This window comes from Mirounga angustirostris, unplaced genomic scaffold (assembly GCF_029215605.1).
Source record: "Mirounga angustirostris isolate CCGP_5_RB_7025 unplaced genomic scaffold, mMirAng1.0.hap1 SCAF_2, whole genome shotgun sequence".
Lineage (NCBI taxonomy): Eukaryota > Metazoa > Chordata > Mammalia > Carnivora > Phocidae > Mirounga > Mirounga angustirostris.
Genome location: NW_026991710.1, coordinates 125,244,183 through 125,265,957, shown reverse-complemented (window position 1 = coordinate 125,265,957; position 21,775 = coordinate 125,244,183).

The following is a 21,775-nucleotide window of genomic DNA, read 5'->3' as shown; positions in this document are numbered from 1 at the left end:
TCTTGTTTTACAGATGAGCAAAAAAAGGCAAAAAGGGACTGAGTAACTTACCTGATATTCTGTAGTGGGACATGGGTGGAGCTCTAGAGCCCTGGTTCTTGGCCACTATGTTTCATTTCACTCCAGTAGGAGTGTTCTTTGCGGTGGGACACAAACCTCTGTTGCATTTGTGAAGGAATGCAGGGATGCAGTGAGCAGGCATGATACTATCACCCCCAGTTGAGAGCTCAGAGGGAGAGCAATTTCCTCAGTCCTACAGTTGCAAGTTGTGCAGCTGGAACTCAATCTGACACCTAATTCCAGTCCAGTATTCTTTCCACTGTATGATTTCTGCTTTTTTCCTACTGGTTCATCTACAAGCCACCTGTTCTAGTGTTTTGTTTTTGACGTTTTAACTTGTGAGTCCGATTAAACTCATTCTGGGCCAGGCTTAAAACATTGGATTGTTATTCTACAGTGGCTGATGCCGCCTTCCTCAAGTATTAGACTAGCTCAGTGCCGAAGATCGCTCAGCGTTCTTCATTCCTACCAAGTACGTTAGAATAGACCCAATGCTAGAATCTTCAGCCCCTCTCATTTGACGCTGTCTATATCTTTAACTCAATTCAATGTGGCCTGGGAACCAGAAATGATTATCACTTCCTGAAAATAAATGGAAAATTTAAGTTTATTTATCAAACTGTTTGCTTATCATTCCATTCAAAAGCAAATTTTTGAATGTCCGAATAAATTTGGCAATGAGAGCATCAACCACACAGTTTCCTTCACTGGAATTCAGAGGGCCAATTTCTAAGGTTGAGTTTGTTTACTGGGGAGGATGGAAGCTCCTTCTCTAGCTGAATATTTTACAAATCTACAATGGACAAAGGCAAGGGAAGCAAGGGCAAAAATGAACTATTGGGACTTCATCAAGATAAAAAGCTTTTGCAAAGCAAAGGAAACAGTCAACAAAACCAAAAGACAACCGACAGAATGGGAGAAGATATTTGCAAATGACATATCAGATAAAGGGCTAGTATCCGAAATCTATAAAGAACTTCTTAAACTCAACACCCAAAGAACAAATGATCCAATCAAGAAATGGGCAGAAGACATGAACAGACATTTTTCCAAAGAAGACATCCAAATGGCCAACAGACACATGAAAAAGTGCTCAACATCGCTCGGCATCAGGGAAATCCAAATCAAAACCTCAATGAGATACCACCTCATACCAGTCAGAATGGCTAAAATTAACAAGTCAGGAAACGACAGATGTTGGCAGGGATGTGGAGAAAGGGGAACCCTCCTACACTGTTGGTGGGAATGCAAGCTGGTGCAGCCACTCTGGAAAACAGTATGGAGGTTCCTCACAAAGTTGAAAATAGAATTTCCCTAATACCCAGCAATTGCACTACTGGGTATTTACCCCTAAGATACAAAGTAGTGATCCGAAGGAGTATGTGTACCCCAATTTTATAGCAGCAATGTCCACAATAGCCAAGCTATGGAAAGAGCCAAGATGTCCATCAACAGATGAATGGATAAAGAAGAGGTGGTATATATATACAATGGAATATTATGCAGCCATCAAAAGGAATGAGATCTTGCCATTTGCAACGACGTGAATGGAACTGGAGGGTATTATGTTGAGTGAAATAAGTCAAACAGAGAAAGACATGTATCATATGATCTCACTGATATGAGGAATTCTTAATCGCAGGAAACAAACTGAGGGTTGCTGGAGTGGGGGGTGGGGTGGGAGGGATGGGGTGACTGGGTGATAGACACTGGGGAGGGTATGTGCTCTGGTAAGTGCTGTGAATTGTGCAAGACTGTTGAATCTCAGATCTGTACCTCTGAAACAAATAATGCAATATATGTTAAGAAAAAAAAGAAGAAGAAGAAGAAGAAGAAGAAGATAGCAGGAGGGGAAGAATGAAGCGGGGGAAATCGGAGGGGTAGATGAACCATGAGAGACGATGGACTCTGAAAAACAAACTGAGGGTTTTAGAGGGGAGGGGATGGGAGGATGGGTTAGCCTGGTGGTGGGTATTGAGGAGGGCACATTCTGCATGGAGCACTGGGTGTTATGCACAAACAATGAATCATGGAACACTACCTCTAAAACTAATGATGTAATGTATGGGGATTAACATAAGAATAAAAAAAATTAAAAATAGAAATAGAAAGTGGATTAATGGATGCCTAGAAATGGTGGTCAGAATAGAGAGTGCCCGTGAAAGAGGGTGGAAGATTCTTTCTGAGGTAATAAAGATGTTCTGAATTTAGATTGTGGTGACAGTTACACAACTCTATAAGTACACCAAAACTTGACTTGTACACTTAAAATAAATGACTTCTTTGCTATGTACAAAAAAAAAAAAAAAAAACCAAACAAAAAAAACCAACCAAATCTACAATGGAATTCTTTATGATATTTCTACTTAATGCTTAGAGACTTTCAGCTCAAAATGATGCAAGGTATGTGATAACCATATTTGGAGAAACGTTTTGATAGGATAAATTTTCTCCAGCCAACTGAGAACCAGACCCATGTCCTGGTATTCTGGCCTCTCTTCACCCATATGAGGGCCATGATGCTTTTGCATACACACATGCCCATTAGCCCAGATACACGTAACAGAGAAGAATTAGAATTTTAGCTTCAGACTCACTGTTGATAAAGACTTTGTAATTCTACCATTTGTCATGAGCCTGGTTTAACTGAAGAATGATGGTCTGTAGGTAGCAAGTTTCAATATTCAAAGGGCTAAGACCACATGTAATGTTTTCTGTTCTTTCCTCTGCAACTAAATGTGAACAGAGACCAACAGAGAATCCCAATTCTCAAAGGGAAGAAAGCATAAAATTTATTTTTCCAAATTGTCAGCTTGGATTAGCAAGAAAACACTGAAGACACTGTCTGAGGACATTTTCCGTTATGCGGAAGATATCACAGAACAAAAGAGAGACTCGGGAACAGAGTCTGGGCATTTCTGGACAGGAAGGGCCTCCTCCTTCTCTCTCACTCTTTGCCATTCTGAATCTAACATCATTCCCTGCTCCTCCTGTCAGGTGTGACTCAAATTTAATAAGAATTGTTTTGGTGTAGAGTCTAGGGACAAACTCTGGATTGGGATAAGCAGATGTGAGAAGACAAAGAAGAGACGGTAAGTCCAAAGTCATCTCTTTGGAGGATGTTTGCCATAAAAAGGAGCAAATGGATGGGCAAGAGCTGGTGGGGCACATGGGGTCAAGTGAGGCTTGCTGGTTTTATTTTGTTTTGTGGTTTAGATTGGAAATAATGCAGCTTGTTTGCGTGCTGATGGACTTAACCTGCAAGAAGTGAGCAAAATCAGAGAAAGAGATGAGAGGGATAGGTGATCAATGCAGGAAGGAGCAAAAGCCTTGAGAAAATAAGGATAAATAGAATCCAGGGCAGTTGGCCATGGCTGGCCTCACACAGGAGCAGGCACGGGACACATTGACCACTTTTAGCTGGAGGTAAGAAGTGTATGGGGAGAGATCTACACACAGATGCACTTCTTTCTAGCTGGCTCTCAGGCCTGGTTTCCCAGTCATGGAATTAGTTCTTCCCATGAATTACTCTGCTTTGGGACACCTCAGCTAAACCCCATTCCCTGCTCAGCCTGGTCTTGTAAATCTCCTATCCTGGCACCACCTTTGACACCACATTGACAAATCCTAATGGTCAACTCCTAGCCTGCCTGATTCAATGTATCAAATCATATTTGATACAGTTGTTTATTTTATCTACCATCACCTACTTGGCCTTTGGAAGACAACACTTTCCTAGTTTTTTTTTTTTTTTTTCCTGTCCTACTGACTTCTTTATTGGTTCCCCTCTTCATTCTAAATTCGGGAGGACTCAAGCCTTGGCCAAATTCCTTTCACTGGTTTCCTTCCCTTTCTTCTCTTTTCCGTTTCCCCTGTGCATATAATCCCTTTGCATCCCTGCACACAGCCTGGGTTGGTAATGATGTCTGCATTGAAATGAGAGCTGTAAAGACAAGGGAGTTGTATTTGGTTACAGTATGCCACACTGGCTAATTCCAGGGCACAGGCCATCCGTGACGTGGCATCGGAAGATCCAAGCAGTTATAGTTTGAAGTATCATGGTTTCCCAGCACGCACTTAGAACCAGCAATTCGGTGTTGTGGAGGAAAGTAAAAAGAAGCCAAATTGTTACTCCCTGTTTCTGACTTACTGAGAGAAAGGCTGTCCACCCACACATTGTTTGATGGACGCCAAGTGTTTTGCAAACGTAAGAGTAGCTTTTTAAAAAAACATACACTTTGATATATTTTCTTTCAGATCTTTTATGTGACAGAATTCACATATTGCTTGGAAATCCTGTGTTTTCTCAGGGAATGTACACACACACACACACACAGTACTGCAGAGAGGTAACATGAATCCCCAGTTCTATTTTTATTTTTTCAGGTAGGGATGGACTTATCATTCAATTTGCCATCAATTTTTGCAACTGTTAAATGATATATTTATACTTAATGTAGAGTTATCGAAGGAAATATAAGGACCTAAGAAGTTTTATTTTATTTTATTATTTAAAAATTTGAGTATAGTTGACACACAATGTTACATTAGTTTCAGGTATACAAATAGTGAGTGATTCAACAAGCTTATACATTATGCTTTGCTCACCATAAGTGTAGTTACCATCTGTCACCATTATAATATTGCAATGCCATTGACTATAGTGCCTATGCCATACTTTTTATCCACAGGGCTTATTCATTCCATAACTGGGAGCCTGAACCTCCCACTTCCCCTCACCGATTCTATTCATCCCCCTACCCTTCTCCCCTCTAGCAACCATCAGTTCTCCGTATTTATAGGTTTGATTCTGCCTTTTGTTTGTTTATTCACTTGTTGTTTTTTTTTTTGATCCTACATATAAATGAAATCATATGGTATTTGCCTTTCCCTAACTTATTTCAGTTAGCAGAATACCCTCTAGGTCCATCTATGTTGTTACAAATGGCAAGATGTCATCCTATTTTGTTACTGAGTGATATTCCATTATATAAACCATATCTTCTTTATTCATTCTTCTATCAATGGAGACTTGGGCTCTTTCCATATCTGAGTTATTGTAAATAATGCTGCAGTAAACAGAGGGGTGCATGTATCTTTTTTGAATTAGTGTTTTCATTTTCTTTGGGTGGATATCCAGTAGTGGATATCCTCTCCCACATATAGTTGCTCATCTACAATATTTTCTCCCTTGCCTTGGCGAATGTCCCATTTCTCCCATACATGTAGCTCCGTAGAATCTCCTTTTGTGGGTAAGTTGACTATCTTTTATGTGTAGAGTCTCTTTGTGTGTAGAGTCTCTTTGTTCCACTTTCTGTAAGTAAAGATAAAATCCCCAAATCTAATGCATCAGGGGCACAGAGGATAACCGAAATGGCAGAAGTGGGCCATTGTGAACGCAAAAGTCATGCCTGTCTGAAGGGAACACTATGGAGCTCCAGCAGCTGAGTGGCATCGGGAGATGTGGACCCAGTTTTGCCAAAACCAAGCATTCTCCTTAGAATGTAGTGAAACTGTGGGATACAACTGGGTAATGTGTGAAGTGAGGAGCTGCAATTTTCTAGCATTTTTTTTCATTGAATTTTTGGAGGACTGTAGACAGGACATCAGCATGTTTTTGACACTTTGAAGCAGTTGTGTGGGGCATTTCAGGCAAATATGCAAGGATAATTCTAGTACTGTTTTCCCTACACCCATGTAGTTTTATACTCCTGAAAAAAATAACTTAGGAATAAGTAACATTTGAAAAATGTTTGAAACCTAGAATTCAGTGAAACCAGTGTATTGAAATGCAAAAATATATTGCTTGCTTTGATACAAACAATTTTTTAAACCACTATTTTAACTTTGGGTATTGGGGAGGGAATCTTGATTTAGAACTTGTATTAAATCACACTATAAGACTTCAAATAATAAAGACATAACTTGCATAATACTCTTTCACTAGAAGGAACTTCATTAATTTCAAATAGTTTGATAGCAACTAATTGTGCAGAACTGATTGTTAAATAAAGCCAAAATAAGCAATTCAATTATGCCATGGCTGATTAGGCTTTGTCATCCATGCAGGATATCATAGTCAGGAACTCTGGCCAGCCATTCTGCTTGCCATAAAGTAATTCCATAACCTTGGAATGATCATGTCTCCTCCATCTCAGTCTTAAAGAGAGTATACGACCACCTTTAACATTTTGATAGCATTTATTGAGTATATACTAGATGCCAAACCTTGTGCTAAATACTTCATGTGTATTATTGTATTTAAATCTCTCAACAACCTGTGAGATAGGCATTATAACTTTACAGGTGAGAAGACTTAAGCTCAAAGAGGTTCGTTATCTTGCCCCATACCACCAGCTGCTAAATTATGGAAATTATTTTTACATAAAAAATTCCTGACTATGCCAAAAGAAATTCCTTCTTAAAACTAGAATCAACACAATGGAAACATGTTAGTAAAAACATATGCCTGGTGTAGGTATGTGTGTGTGTGTGTGTGTGTGTAAATATAAATCTAAGTAAACACATGCGCGTGTGTGTGTGTGTGTATATATATATATATATATATATATATATATATATATATAATCTACTCATAGGCTACAGAAAAGCAAGTGTATGACAATTATACAGCAAAGCCTGAGTTAACTACCAGCATGACAGAGAGAGAGAGAGAGGGATAGTTTACATTGTAATGAGACTTAGCACCATCCAGGAATAAGAAATTCAGAAATAAACAAAATAGACAGAAATTCTACCTTATAAGCTTATCTTTTAGTAAGGAAGCAAAGCTGTACCAGAAAAATCAAAGAAGAGATGCAAACTTGAAGAGGGCAAAGTCAGTCTCTTTGGCCAAATTTACCTAAGAATGTCATGAATTTAAGGAAGGGTTGCATTGGATGTTGAAACTGGAGCCAGGCTTCATTTATAATTAAGCCTAAGTAATGTGCATGGAGTTCTCATTCCACAGCTATCTCTCTGTGACTTAAGATTTATTAAAAATTCATTCTATTATTTTTATAGATAGGTGCTTAAACCAGAGATACAACTGAAAATTGTTCTTAGGATTCTGGTACACAGAATGAACACACTAGATTAGAAAAGCTTCTTACATAATAACACCTTAGCAAGAGTCAATTTCTTTTAGAGGCCAAAGGAAAAATTAAAAAAAAAATAGAGCAAATATAGATATAGATGTAACTAACAGGAATAAAGGGAAAAAACAGACACACAAATTTAGTTTATGGGCAAAGAATAATTTTCAACTCAAGCAGAGACAACACAAATTAGAGTGCTCAAAGTCTATGATTTTGAAAATTGATGGCCCTCTGTGAGATTTCTGCTGGATCCTATTTTAAACTTTATAGACTTCTTAACCTCCCTCTGGTGATATACTGTTGCCCATGGAACTGAGCCCACTGGAACAAGAGAAAATGACACAGTCACTTCTCCTATCCATATCAATAATACGTAACTTTCAAACCCAATTATGAGCACCTAAATGTCAGCTCTGTTAAACATTTCACTTCTGATCATTGTAATCACTGTTAATAAGTTCATTTGGTATAAAGAAAGGGAAGAGAAAATGACTTGTCAGGTCCTGATATTCTATGGGAAAAGACATGTAAAACTTTATAAATATTCATGAGTTTAGTTTGACTACTTTGATATCCTTTACATTTTGTAATAGGGTTAGAATATATTGCTATAAGAAACAGGCTTGGGATTCTGGGTCCTATGATTTTTTTTTTAAATTGTGAAGGCAGTTTGAATTAATGAATAAATACATTATAAATGATTCTCCTTGTAAGTGTATTTGGTTTTAAAATTTGAGTCCTTGACTCAAGGGAGTGTATCAATAAAAAAATATTCCATGTTTGCCTTTGATTAAAGTATATCCCAGTGCATAATTTTATTGAAGATTCAACCAACAGCATTGTGAAATGATTTTTAGGTCTTAGTACATTTAGTCAGTGATCTGGGGGCTAGCAGATAAACTGAAACTTATAACACTGCCCCAGCAGCTTATCAAAGGGACACTAGATGAAACTGATTGATCGAGGGCCTGGGACCTGGGGGAAGGACAGGAAATTAAAAACAGAAAGGGTGTAGAGGAAACTAATATGGACAGAGAATATGATGAGACTATAGGAGATGTATGATGTTAATTCTACACCAAAAGTTGTGCTATTTCAATAGTGGTGAAAAGCGCATATATTGTCAATAAGGAACTGATGTATTAAAAATATATCAATCATCCATAAATTAACTCATTTTTATTATGACTTGTTTATCTGTCTTTCCCTATTAGATGGTGGGCAGGGACCAATGTCATCTTCATCTTTTGAGTGTTCCATCATCTATGAGTGCTCAATATGCATTAGGCTAATGAGTGCATAAACTTGACCATATGTCTTCCACCCCCTTCTCATGAAGTGGTGAGAAAATCTTAGAGCATGCCCTCCTAAGATGTAGACCAACCATCAGCCTCATAGCCGACTCCCAATGTTCCAACCCTCACTTTTCAGAATTCTTTGGAAGATAACTGAGAAAAAACTCTTGGGAGTTATGCTTTCTTTGGAGGACATTATGAAGGAGTAGGTGAGGAATACCTTAGTGTTTACCTACAGAGTGAGATACCTACAGAAAACCCAGAGGAACTGTGAAGTGAGGGAAGAAGGATGGATGGGAACTAATCTTTATTGATGTTCCTGTTATGAACCTGACACTCCACCAGCCATTTTTCATATGCTACCTCATGCTGTAATAATAACATGAATTAGTGGAGAGTTTACTGTGTCCCAGGCACTAAGTTAATAGCTTTACATACCTTGTCTCACTGAATCCTCCCAACAGCCTTCTTACCTATGAGGAAACAATTTAGAGTGTAATTCATCCAAGGTCATGCAAGAAGTAAATGATGCAGGCAGGATTTGATCTCCGTTCTCAGACTCCAAAGTAGATATTTTCACACAGTGTCTTCCTATGGGGCCAAGAGGCAGAGTCACATGTAAGAGATGAGCCCTGAAAATAGTGGAAATCATCAAAAACTAACTGAATTCTTTAAAACAATGAATACATCAGCATAGATAACATTATCTTACAATTTGTGTGTGTGGGGGGCAAGTGGAAGTGACATGCATCTATATGCCTGTTTTATCTAACATGTGAATTCCAACCCTCCTAATTAATTACAATCCTAATTTACTTGCTGAAGGACCTCAGCTTTGAGTCAACTCTAGAACACTTGCATTGGGCTTATTCTGAGTTAGCACATTCTCTCTCAACCTCCCCACTTGCTACCCACAGCATGCATTTGTGAGATGTCTGGCCAGGTTTAGGGGTACAACTTGTGCATGTAGAATAAGTTTGTTTTTCTCTCTGAGTCAATTTTCCTGGTTTCTATGGGGAAAGAGCCCATGCTTTTGGCCTTATTAGCTCCACACCAACTGAGCTCACTGACCCAGATAAATATTGTCTGTCTGACATGTGCTTTAGAATAATAAATATGCAAAGCTATAGACTCTGCTCTCAATTATTGGTACTCATTGAGAAAATCAGAGATTAGGATAACCCCCATCACCAGATAGCCCCATACTTCTCCATCATTCTTAATTGCCTTTCACCTATCCAGTATGATTTCTTTTCTGTGATTTTAAGATTCTAATAATGCTTTGGTTAAGCTAAGGTTAAAATTAGTTTGCATTTCCTGCCCACACAGCAACTGATGGCAGGGGATTTATCCTGGGAGCATGATGCACAGTGGGAGAAGCTGGCTCAGAAAGTGCCAGAGGTAATCTGGGAAGTGGAAAATGCCAATGATGATAATTGAAAGACAACTATAGATCACTATGATCACAAAATCATCCTCTTCCTGTCCAAACACAAGGAAAGAAGGACTAGAAGACAGAAGTTCACAACTACAGGGGAAAAGAAAGGAGAAAAGAATGTTACATAAAAATGCTGATGCTCTGGTAGCCATAGAGAGTAGATTCTCAGTGAGAAAGATGGCATGGAGCCAATCTTAAAAAAAAATTCCCACTATTGTTAGAAATTTTCCATAAATGATATTTTTTCTTAGTGTAGTTTATTCATCTGGGAGTATAAAAATAATGCCATTTTTCTTCTTGCATTATGAGACTTATATTCCATTTCTATTACTCATGAGAATTTATAACTTGAGAAAAGTTAGAATGCTTCTAATTAACCTACTTTGTTCATCATTCAAGGGGCTTTCCTGCCAAGCCCTTCATTTTGACTTATTAATGAAACCATTGAGGTTATAGGAATAACACAAGGAATTAAAAATGTGAAGAATGCTACCAAAAGTGGTTTGCTTCCATTGGAATGCTGTTTTGTATATGGTCTGGATAACCATTAGAAATAAGTTTGTGTCCAGGTAATTTTGTAATACTTTTTCTTTTTAGAAGAAATGCGTTTTTTTTCATTAAGAAATGGGTGTTATGAAAGCTAAAAGTAATTTGTGTTTTTTAAGCTCAGAATGCTAAAATGCAGTTACAAAAAAGAGTAAGTCATCAGATATTTCAGAATTGCTCAGTGTGTGAGACTTTAAGGGGCTCAAGCATCATAAACTAAAATACATTTTCATAGTCACTTTTCATTTAATGTAAAATTCTGGCATAGTGAAACTGTTTAGCAGGTAGGAGACCACAAAATGTGGTCCTATGAGTGTCGTAATGCTAATCATAAAACAGCTAGCAAATGGGCATTCCACAAAGGTTCTTTATCTTGGCAAGTTTATATGAAACTAATCTCAAGGTAAAGTACTGTAGCCCACTACTAAAGGGACATAAAGGGTTTTAAAATGTTGAACACAGCACTTTTCCCCCTTAGTACACTAAGCCCTTCTTGGTTAACAATAACTTAACCAGTAAGTTTATGTGCTTCCAGCTGATTTGCCTTTGTTATGCTGGTAGGTTTAGAAAGATTTAATCTCTGCCTAAGCAGTGGCCAGGGGCAATATTTATTCCCTTGTGACTAAGTATATTCGCAAGGAAGACTTTAGGAAGGATAACCAGAAAATGGTTTGCAAGGAACTCTAGGACAAGAGGTGGTCTCTTTTCTTTTATTCTGGTGACCTCTTCTAAAAGACTCTCACATTGGCCCAGAGTCCTCCGGAAGGACCAGAGTACTGTACTGGGCAATGCTCAAGCTCAAAACTCTGAGGGAGACCGTATTATTTCCTAAACTAAGAGTAAAGTAGGAAGTGTCCCTTTTCACCATAAAAGCCAAGGAACAGCTGCCACCAATGTGCACAGGTGACTGATTCGATGAAACACTCACCCCTAGCTATCTGTTGGAAATGCAGCAGACTCTTGCTTCACACACCGAAAATGGGAACAGCATATAATGAGAAGACAGAGAAGGTAGTCCATCATGAGCAAGCAAACTATAGGTTCACGGTATTCCCGAGTTTCCAGGCCCCTTTCTTCATGTTGAAGATGTTGATCATTAGAACTATATATGACAGGGAAAAATAATTTCTCTCAGCTCCTACATGAAAATATTCCTGTAGCCTGGTGAGGAGGTCTGGCCTTTTATTCCAGTAGCAAGATACGTCTGGCAATACCAGCAGATGAGAGCTCAAAGTCATTGATAAGCTATTGTTTAAACAAGTAGTAGTTTAATAGTTTGAAGGGTAATTTAAGAGTAAGATATATGTATCAAGTAGGATTGCATTTGTTCTGACAAAAAAGCTTGATGAAAAATGGGATGAATAAAATTGGAGATTATCACCCTCATGTAACAAAAAGTTCAGTTGTAAGACTGATTTGATTGTTCAAATATCTTAGCAAAGACCTGGGGTCCTTCTAACTTCCTGTTATCTTTTTGGTTGCAAGATGGCTATTGAATTCGTGAGATAATGTTTGTGTCCCAGTAGAGAGAAGGAGGATAGGCAAAGGACAAAATATAAAGGTAGAAGTCTTGTGAAGTTTTGCCTTTTTATTTGAGGAGGAAACCCTCCTTAGGGACTTGTGCTTATACCAAACTGATCAGGATGATGTCACAGAATTATGTCACCTTTTGTGGGAAGGGAAACTGAGAATTCAAGTATTTAGCTAACATATATCCTATATATATGTATCATTGAGAAAGAAGATAGAGGGTTGGAGGGTTGCAATGATTGTTGAAGGAACTGTCCACAAAGGAGGAAGAGGGAGAGGCCAAACTGAGAATACCAAGTACAGAACATCAAGGGCTACCTATAACTCATTAGATCACCAAGTAAAACAAAATAGAAACTGATTAACCCCAAGAAGACCTGATTCTCTTTTATTTGAAGCAGACACATTTTACCTTAGAGGGAGTAATAAGCAGCAGCAGTGTACTACAAAGGTGATCTAAGAAGATCTGATTTTATATTTCCTTTTTGTAATTTAGATAGGTTCTCCTCTCCCTAAATTATTTCTCCATCCTAAATGCATAACATTATATCTTGAGTTCTCCATAAAGCACAACAGAATTTCTAGGGTGATAAAAGTTCCAATATGAACATGCTTCATATGCAGTGCTCATAGATGAATGGGGTTTGTGTGAAATCTACAATAGCATCATTGATCCAGCTACTGAAAAGCTCATACTGTTATATTTGTAAAAGTGTAAGTATATCTCATCACAGAGCTGGATATAGAACTACAAAGTACATAAGACAGAGTCGACCAGCAGATGCTGGGAATTAAGTGGGCATTTTCCAGAGTGGGGCAAGCACCAGGCTGCATGTAGGGAGAGGCAGATAGTGTTACAAGCAATTTGAGGGATCCAGTCTAGCATTTCATAGAGCAGTAGTTCTCAAAGTGTGATTCCTGGACAAACATTAGCAACTCCTGGATATTGTTAGTAATGCAAACTTAGTTCTGTCTTGGGGTAGGGGTTTAGAGAACTCCAGACTCGATAGAAAGTTTAGCAAGAGCTAAGGGATTTGTGGTCTCTGAGGTGAGCAGAAGATGGTAAAGAGAACTTGAGCAAAAATCTTGAGACTTGGTGTCAGGGACAGAGACAAAACCTTATCTATTATGAGTAAAGGTTACAAAGAGTTTAGTAGTTGTGGTGACTTGCAGCTATTTCCCATGACCATGGAATTAAATCTCCTTCAATTTCCCCTAAGACAATCTTGGCAGCACATTAGAACCACCCAGGTAGTTAAAAACAAAAGAAACAAAACAAAACAAAAAACAAAAAACAAAAAAACCCCCAAATCCAGACCAACTAAATCAGAATTTCCGAGCGAGTTTCCCAAGCTTTGGTAACTTTGAGACACTCCCCAAAAGATTCTAATGTGCTGCCAAGATTGAAAACTACTGCCTTAGGATTCTTTAGGTGAAACTAACTTCAGTTTGGGGAAGAAAAGAGCTATGGAGACAGGGCATTATAGCAAGGAGCTAGTTTTCTCATCTGCAAATTGGGAAGAATAGTAGTACCTACCTGGAACATGCTGGAGATAATATATAGGGAACACTTAGAAGAGTTTCTAGCACAAAATGCATAACTAATGTCTATTTGTCCATTCTTATAATAATGTAAACTCCATGACAATGAAAACTCTTTGTGACACTAACATTAGCACCAAGTACATTGTAAAACATAAGGTCAACAAAGAATAAATATTTGTTAAATAAACAGGTGTATATTTCAACTTCCATATCTGTTAAATAAACGTGTATATTTCAACTTCCTGGGGTTAAAAATTAAAGTTAAGTATATTCGCAGGATGCCTAGGCGGCTCAGTCCATTAAGCGTCTGCCTTCAGTTCAGGTCATGATCCCAGGGTCCTGGGATCCAGTCCCGCATTGGGCTCCCTGCTCAACAAGGATCCTGCTTCTCCCTCTGCTGCTGCTTCCCCTGCTTGCTCTCTCTCTCTCTGACAAATAAATAAAATCTTTAAAAAAATAAAGTATATTTTTAACCTTCCATTATCACAGGGTGGTTTAAAGACAGCTGAGCTCAAGTTCATGATGCCTGATTCATGTGTTTCTTAAAAAATATTGTCTAGAACTGCACTGTCAATTAAGTACTTGAAATGGGGCTAGCCCAAATTGAAATTTGCTGGAAGTATAAAATACACAGAGAATTTTGAAGGCTTAGCCTGAAAAAAGAATACTAAAAACCTGATTAATAACTTTGGAGTTGATTATATTTGAAATAATAATATTTTGGACATTGGATTAAATAAAATATATTATTAAAATTAATTTCCCATTTCTTTCCCTTTTTAAAAATGTGGGACTAGAAACATTTTAAATAACATATGTGGCTTGCACTTTTGGCTTGTCTTGTATTTCTATTAGACAGTGCTGGTCTAGAAGTGGAGAGTACTATAAGGCTTATTTCATTTGATGTCTATGGAACAGAAAACAATTATTAGGAAGAGGAAATCAGCAAGGCCCTTATATTTTGTGTTAGAGTGGCTCAGTTTTAACTGTAAGTGAATTATAAGGAAAGTACAAACAAAGGTATGAAGATACTTAACAAACTATAGAAGTAGGTTTTGGTGTCAGTCATCTAATCTTAGCATACCTCTTACCTTGGAAATAGTTTTCATTTGCCCTAAGTTTGGTGCTATCCATTCCAGGCCTTTGGCAAGGAATTATTGGCGGCAAAGTGTTTCTCTGAAACATCTCTATCCACACTGTTACTTTAACAGCTATGTTTCTTAATCTGTTTATAACCATGGTAATATTCTTTGTGAAATTCACTTTTTACTACTAAACATTTTTACTAAATGAAATTTTGCCAATACATTAGATGTTTTGATATATTATCAACAAAACTTGCCCCTTGTCCTTGTCCAAGAACTTAAGGTGTCAGGAACTTTTTCAACTGGATCACTGATAAAGATGTGTGTGTATATGTGTGTGTGTCTTACATACAAAAGAAAGATAATATAGTGTATTATCTGATTCATTATTTTCTTGAATTCCTACTTACCATTAAAGATGGTAGGTTTTTTTTTTTTAGATTTTATTTATTTATTTGATAGAGGCACAGCGAGAGAGGGAACACAAACAGGGGGAGTGGGAGAGGGAGAAGCAGGCTTCCCATCAAGCAGGGAGCCCGATTCGGGGCTCGATCCCAGGACCCTGGGATCATGACCTGAGCCGAAGGCAGACGCTTAACGACTGAGCCACCCAGGCGCCCCAAAGATGGTAGGTTTTAAAATTAGCATTAAATTAATTGAGTGGAGGAACTGATCACATGCTTTTAACATCATAATACTTTAGATACTGATAAAAATAAGCTTTAAAAATTTATTATGGAAAGAACCTACTTCCTTCCCTATCTCTACTTTGTAGGTAATATAAGTGTTAATAACAATCTAATGCTCAATAATGGTAAAGAGAGGCAACATATCATTATCCATCTGCAATAGAATTATCATTCAGGAAGACTTTCATAACAAGGCATATATCCATCTCTCTGTTCATTCTATTCATGGACAAGAAGGCTTATGCATTCTTAAGTACTTCAAACTTGCTGTCAAAGATCTTTTTAGACTAAGCAAATAATTTCATGTGCTTTGAAATACAAGTGTTGAACTTGGGAAATTTGATATTTTTTCCCAGATGCAAAGTAGAATTCTATGCTTTTAGACTAAAAAGTGAAAGAAAAAAAATTTCTGGCCCTATATCCTGAAAAATACATTATTGGTAATCCATTTTTTAATTGACTCTGTTTCTTTATAGCACACTCTTTAGTTTTAGTCACATATTATTGAACATTCCTTCTCTGTTCCTCCAAGGAATTTGGATTTTGTGCCAACTCAAGGAGAACTCCATAAAAATTTGACCACAATGTTGAAGAGAGTGAAACCAGAATCCAGATGAGAATCTAGATGAGGGCCTAATTTTAGGATGTTGTAGATGAGACAGAGAAAAGGGACAGATTATATAATTGCTAGAACAATTTAATGTTTTCTACTTCTAGTAGTATGGCAAACAGGACACTCTGAAAAACCCTGCTTCAGAAGATTACTAATATTCTGAACAAAAGTTTAAAAAACAATTTTTAAAGATCAAATTTTAGTATACAACTGAAGTGGCAAAAAAGGTTGGAATCAACAGAGGCCAAAAAGTGAGTGAAAGCAGAAACTCTGGGAAGTAAGCCAGTGTCTAAGCCACTCTGATGATACTTTCAAAGCCCTTGAGTTTGTTTCAATAGATACAGCATGTGTGAGAGACACAACATACAGCCTAGATCCAGACAAAAATATGGAGTCTGTTAGAACTCTCCTACATAAAGCTGGGGCTTCAAAGGGTTATATGCTCAGTGTCAGGTGCCAAGGTGAAGGGACCAGCAAGGAATCTTTCCTCCCTTGTTGCTAAAAGAACATAAAAATTCTCCCTTGAGATGTCACAACATCTCATCATGTGAGGTTATAGCACAAATTCATGACGACTCACATAATGTGAACCCAGATTGGTGGGGCTCCCAGGAACAAGCAGAAAAAAACTCAGTTCCCCTTTAGAGAATGCACCTTAGGCCAGGCCTCAGATAATTCTACAAACAAAATGTTCCAAGGAACATGAGATCAGAGTTAAAAGTCAAACAAAACAAGAAAACATGACTCCATATGTAAGGGTCAGCAAAAACAATAAGAGGCAGCATCAAACCCGCAGTGATATTTAAATTGTGAGGCAGTAAAATATATTAATATATTTTAATGACTAAAAAAGAAGATTAAGTACATAAACAAAGAACAAGAATATATAAAACTTACAGAGAAAATTTGAGAACAAAAATCAGAAAGAGCTCCTATACATAAAAACAATAATCATAATTTTAAATCTAATGGATAGGTTAAAAGTTACATATTCAACTCAGCTGAAGAGAGAATTAAGGAATTGGATGAGAAGTCAAAAGTTATTCAAAAAGTAGGTCAGAGAGATGTATTCATTGTCTATAAAGAGATAACGAAAATAGAAAAATGATACTTTTCAAAATGAAACTTCCTCAATTATGGAAAGAAAAAATGAAAAGCACTAAGTAAGAGGGTAGAAATAAAAGGTAATAACAATATAAATGGACTAAACTCTTCACCTAGACAAAGATGGTCAGATTAATTTTTTTTTAATTTAGCTAAGTGCGCTTTACTAAAGAAACCCTTAAAATATAAAAATACCCTGCACTCCGTTGTTTATAGCAGTATTATCAACAATAACCAAATTATGGAAAGAGCCCAAATGTCCATTGACTGATGAATAGATAAAGATATGGTATATATGCACAATGGAATATTACTCAGCCATCAAAAAGAATGAAATCTTGCCATTTGCAACAATGTGGTTAGAACTAGAGAGTATTATGCTAAGCGAAAATGTCGGAGAGGGGTGCCTGGGTGGCTCAGTCATTAAGCATCTGCCTTCAGCTCAGGTCATGATCCCAGGGTCCTGGGATAGAGCCCCACATTGGGCTCCCTGCTCCACGGGATGCCTGCTTCTCTCTCACCCACTCCCCCTGCTTGTGTTCCCTCTCTCACTGTGTGTCTCTCTGTCAAATAAATAAATAAAATCTTAAAAAAAAAAAAAAGAAAATGTTAGAGAAAGACAAATACCATATGATTTCACTCATATGTAGAATTTAAGAAACAAAACAGATGAACATAGGGGAAGGAAGAAAAAAAGAGAGGGAGGCAAACCATAGGAGACTCTTAACAATAGAGAACAAACTGAGGGTTGCTGGAGGGGAGGTGGGGGGATGGGCTAAATGGGTGATGGGTATTAAGGAGGGCTCTTGTTGTGATGAGCACTGGGTGTTATATGTAAGTGATGAATCTCTAAATTCTACTCCTGAAACTAATTTTACCATATATATTAACTAGCTAGAATTTAAATAAAAACCTGAAACAAACAAACAAAATTTAAATATCCTTGAAGATAAAATATTAAAAATTTACAAGAGACAAATACTAACCAAAAGATTATGTAATTATACAAGTAACAGAAAAAAAAAAAAGTAACACTTTTACTAGTGACAAAGAAGATCACCATATATTGATAATGGATTCACTACCAGAGAGATCTAATTGTATACAGCTAATGATATAGTCTCAAAATATATGAAAAAAGGCCTAGATTAGAAGCTGAACTTGATGAAGTTATCAATTTTCAGAAGTATTTTATAGTACTATATTTATTCACAATTTATGACAGGAGAATAGGATAATTAATGTTTAATAATTGACAGACCAAGCTAATAAAAATATCAGTAAGGGTATACGATTTTGAAGAAATTGACTAACAGCAAGCTTAACCAACAGACATATAAAATATTGTATTCAGCAAATAAAGGTGCACTTTTTTTCCCAAACACATATGTTATATTTAGAAAAATTGAACATAACCTAGGTAATCAGTCTAAATAAATGTTCCAGAATTTGACAAATAACAGTGAAACTCACCATATTATCAAAATAAAGAGACTAGAGATACTGTTTTCTCAAATAATGTAGAAAATCATTTGTTAAAATTCAATAACAAAAAGATGACCAGAAAAGATCCCTATACTGGAATTTTAAAAAATCCATGTATGTGTAACACATATTAATGAATAAATAATAGTGGAAGTAAGTAAATATGTAGCAATATTTAAATATTGCTAAGTTTGGTTGAAAGCTCTTTATATTGAAACCTTTGGTATGCAGCTAAGACTGGCATAAAGGGAAATGTAAATTTAGATTTAAATACTGACATTTTTAAAAGAATGGCTGAAAATTAAAGAATAACACATCCAGATTAAAAAGTTAAAAAAAAAAAGAAAAGAATTATCTTGCCAAGAATAGAAAAAAGAGCAAATGATAAGGTACAAGGAAATGACAAGGAAAATAAACATATAATGGGGTAAATCAACAAAGTTAAGAGCTGAGTTGCTGAAAATACTAAGATCAGATAAAATGATGGCAGAACTAATTAAGTAAAAAAACCACGAATAATATTAGAAAATAATTGAGTTCATACTTATAAATGCAACCAAAAATTTAAAGGCTTATTGGAAAAAATAACCAATAAATATGAATAATTTGATAAAATTGATGAATTTGTGGAAAAATATTATTTGCTGATCTTATGCCAGGAGAATGGAAAATTAGAATTTTCACATAACAAAAAAATAGTATCAGCAGTTAAACATCTTTCTAAAATCTAACAAGATTCTCACACAATTTTATTGTTGAGTTTTGTCAACAATAAAATATGTTCTAATATTCTATTAAGTTTATGAAATAGTAGAAAAAATTAATATATGCTAGTCCTAATTTTAGAGTCAGAAAAACTCCAAAAGATGAGTAGAAGTAGGAAAATTATAGAGCAGTATTTTTCATGAATACAAGTGCAAAAATTTTAAATAACAATAATTTTTATTTATATAATATGAGATGGTGAGCATATTTTTTATTTTCAATATTTTATTTTATTTTATTATGTTATGTTAATCACCATACATTACATCATTAGTTTTTGATGTAGTGTTCCATGATTCATTGTTTGCATATAACACCCAGTGCTCCATTCAATATGTGCCCTCTTTAATACCCATCACCAGTCTAACCCATCCTCCCACTCCCCTCCCCTCTAGAACTCTCAGTTTCTCAGAGTCCATAGTCTCTCATGGTTTGTCTCCCCCTCCAATTTCCTCCCCTTCATTCTTCCCTTCCTGCTATCTTCTTCTTCTTTTTTTTTTTTTTAACATATAATGTATTATTTGTTTCAGAGGTACAGGTCTGTGATTCAACAGTCTTACACAAGTCACAATGTTCACCATAGCACATACCCTCCCCAGTGTCTATCACCCAGCTAACCCATACCTCCCACCCCCACCACTCTAGTAACCCTCAGTTTGTTTCCTGAGATTAAGAATTCCTCATATTAGTGAGATCGTATGATACATGTCTTTCTCTGATTGACTTATTTCGCTCAGCATAATACCCTCCAGTTCCATCCACATCATTGCAAATGGCAAGATTGCATTCCTTTTGATGACTGTATAATATTCCATTGTATATATACACCACATCTTCTTTATCCATTCATCTGTCGATGAACATCTTGGCTCTTTCCATAGTTTGGCTATCGTGGACATTGCTGCTATAAACATCGGGGTGCATGTACCAAGCACAATTCTAAGGACTTTATATATATAAATTCATTTAGTCATCAAAACAAGCCTATGGATCAGGTACTAATATTATTCTTAATTTACAATCAGTAAGACTGAGACACAAAGAATAACTTGCTCAAGGTCATATACTAAACATAAATGCCAGGATTCAAATTACTCCAGAGTCTATTAAAAAGACCGGCAATAGTAAGAGTTGGCAAGATGTAGAGGAACTGGCATGATTATACATTGCTGGTGGGAGTGAAAAACAATATAACCCTTTGGAAAACAATTTGGCACTATCTTACACACATCCACTTGCCCTATTACTCAGCAATTCTACTCTAGGTACTTACTCCAAAGAAATGAAACAAAAATCCATATAAGATTTGTGGCCAAGAATGTTCAAAATAGCAGCTTTATTCATATTATCCCCAAGCTGAAAACTACCCAAACATCCAAAACCAGGTGAATAATCAAATTGAACTATATTATATAATAATAAAATATTTAGCAACAGATAAATAGTATTTATGTATTAATAGAAATAATTTAATAAAATACTTAGCAATAAAAAGTACAAACTACTGATACACACAAAAATGTGAATAAAAGATTTCAGACACAAAAGATTTTATTTACATGAAAAATTTTTATGAAATTCTAGGAAAGGCAAAACTAAGATTTGGTGATTGAAATCAGAACAGCCTCTAGGGGGAAGAAATTAACTGGAAAAAGTAATGAGGGAATGTAATAGTCTTCTATTGCTGCATAACAAGTTACCACAGACTTAGTGCTTACACATCTATTTATTACCTCACAGTTTCTGTAGGTCAGAAGTCTGGGCATGGTGTAACTGGGTCCTCTCTTCTGCGTCCCACAAGGCTGAAGTCAAGATGTCAGCTGGGATTGAGATCTCATCTGAAGCTCCAAGTCTTCTTGCAAGTTCCCGTGATTGTTGAAAGAATTCAGTTTCTTGCCCCTGTAGAACTAAGTTCCCTGTGTCTTACTGACTTCCAGCCAGAAATCACTCTCAATGCCTAAAATTTGGCCTCAGGTCCTAGCCATGTGTTCTCCTCCACAGGCATTTTACAACATGTTTGATTATTTTCTCCTGGAGAAGTGTCAGTTGATGCTTTTTGTTTCTTTTATGGCTACCTGGTTAGGTTAGTCCCACACAGAGTAATCTTCCTTTTGTTCAAAGTCAATTGATTAGGCACATTAATACCTGCAAAATCTATTTTGCTATATGACATAACATAATGAAGGGAATGATATCGTATTCATAGGTTTTGTCCACACTCAATAGGAGGGGATTATGTAGTTAGTATGTGTGTCTTAGAGACTAGGAAACTTGAAGACCAACTTAGAATTGTGTCTACCACAAGGACTTATGTGGGTCTGTATACATTTATCAAAATTCATCGATCTTCACACTTAAAATCTGTGGGCAATGTTATATTTAAAATATACTGCAGGAGTGCCTGGGTGGTTAAGTTGGTTAAGCATTGGACTCTTGATTTTGGCTCAGGTTATGATCTCAGGGTTGTGAGCGAGCCCTGCATCGAGTTCTGTACTCAGGGTGGAGTATGCTTGAGATTCTCTC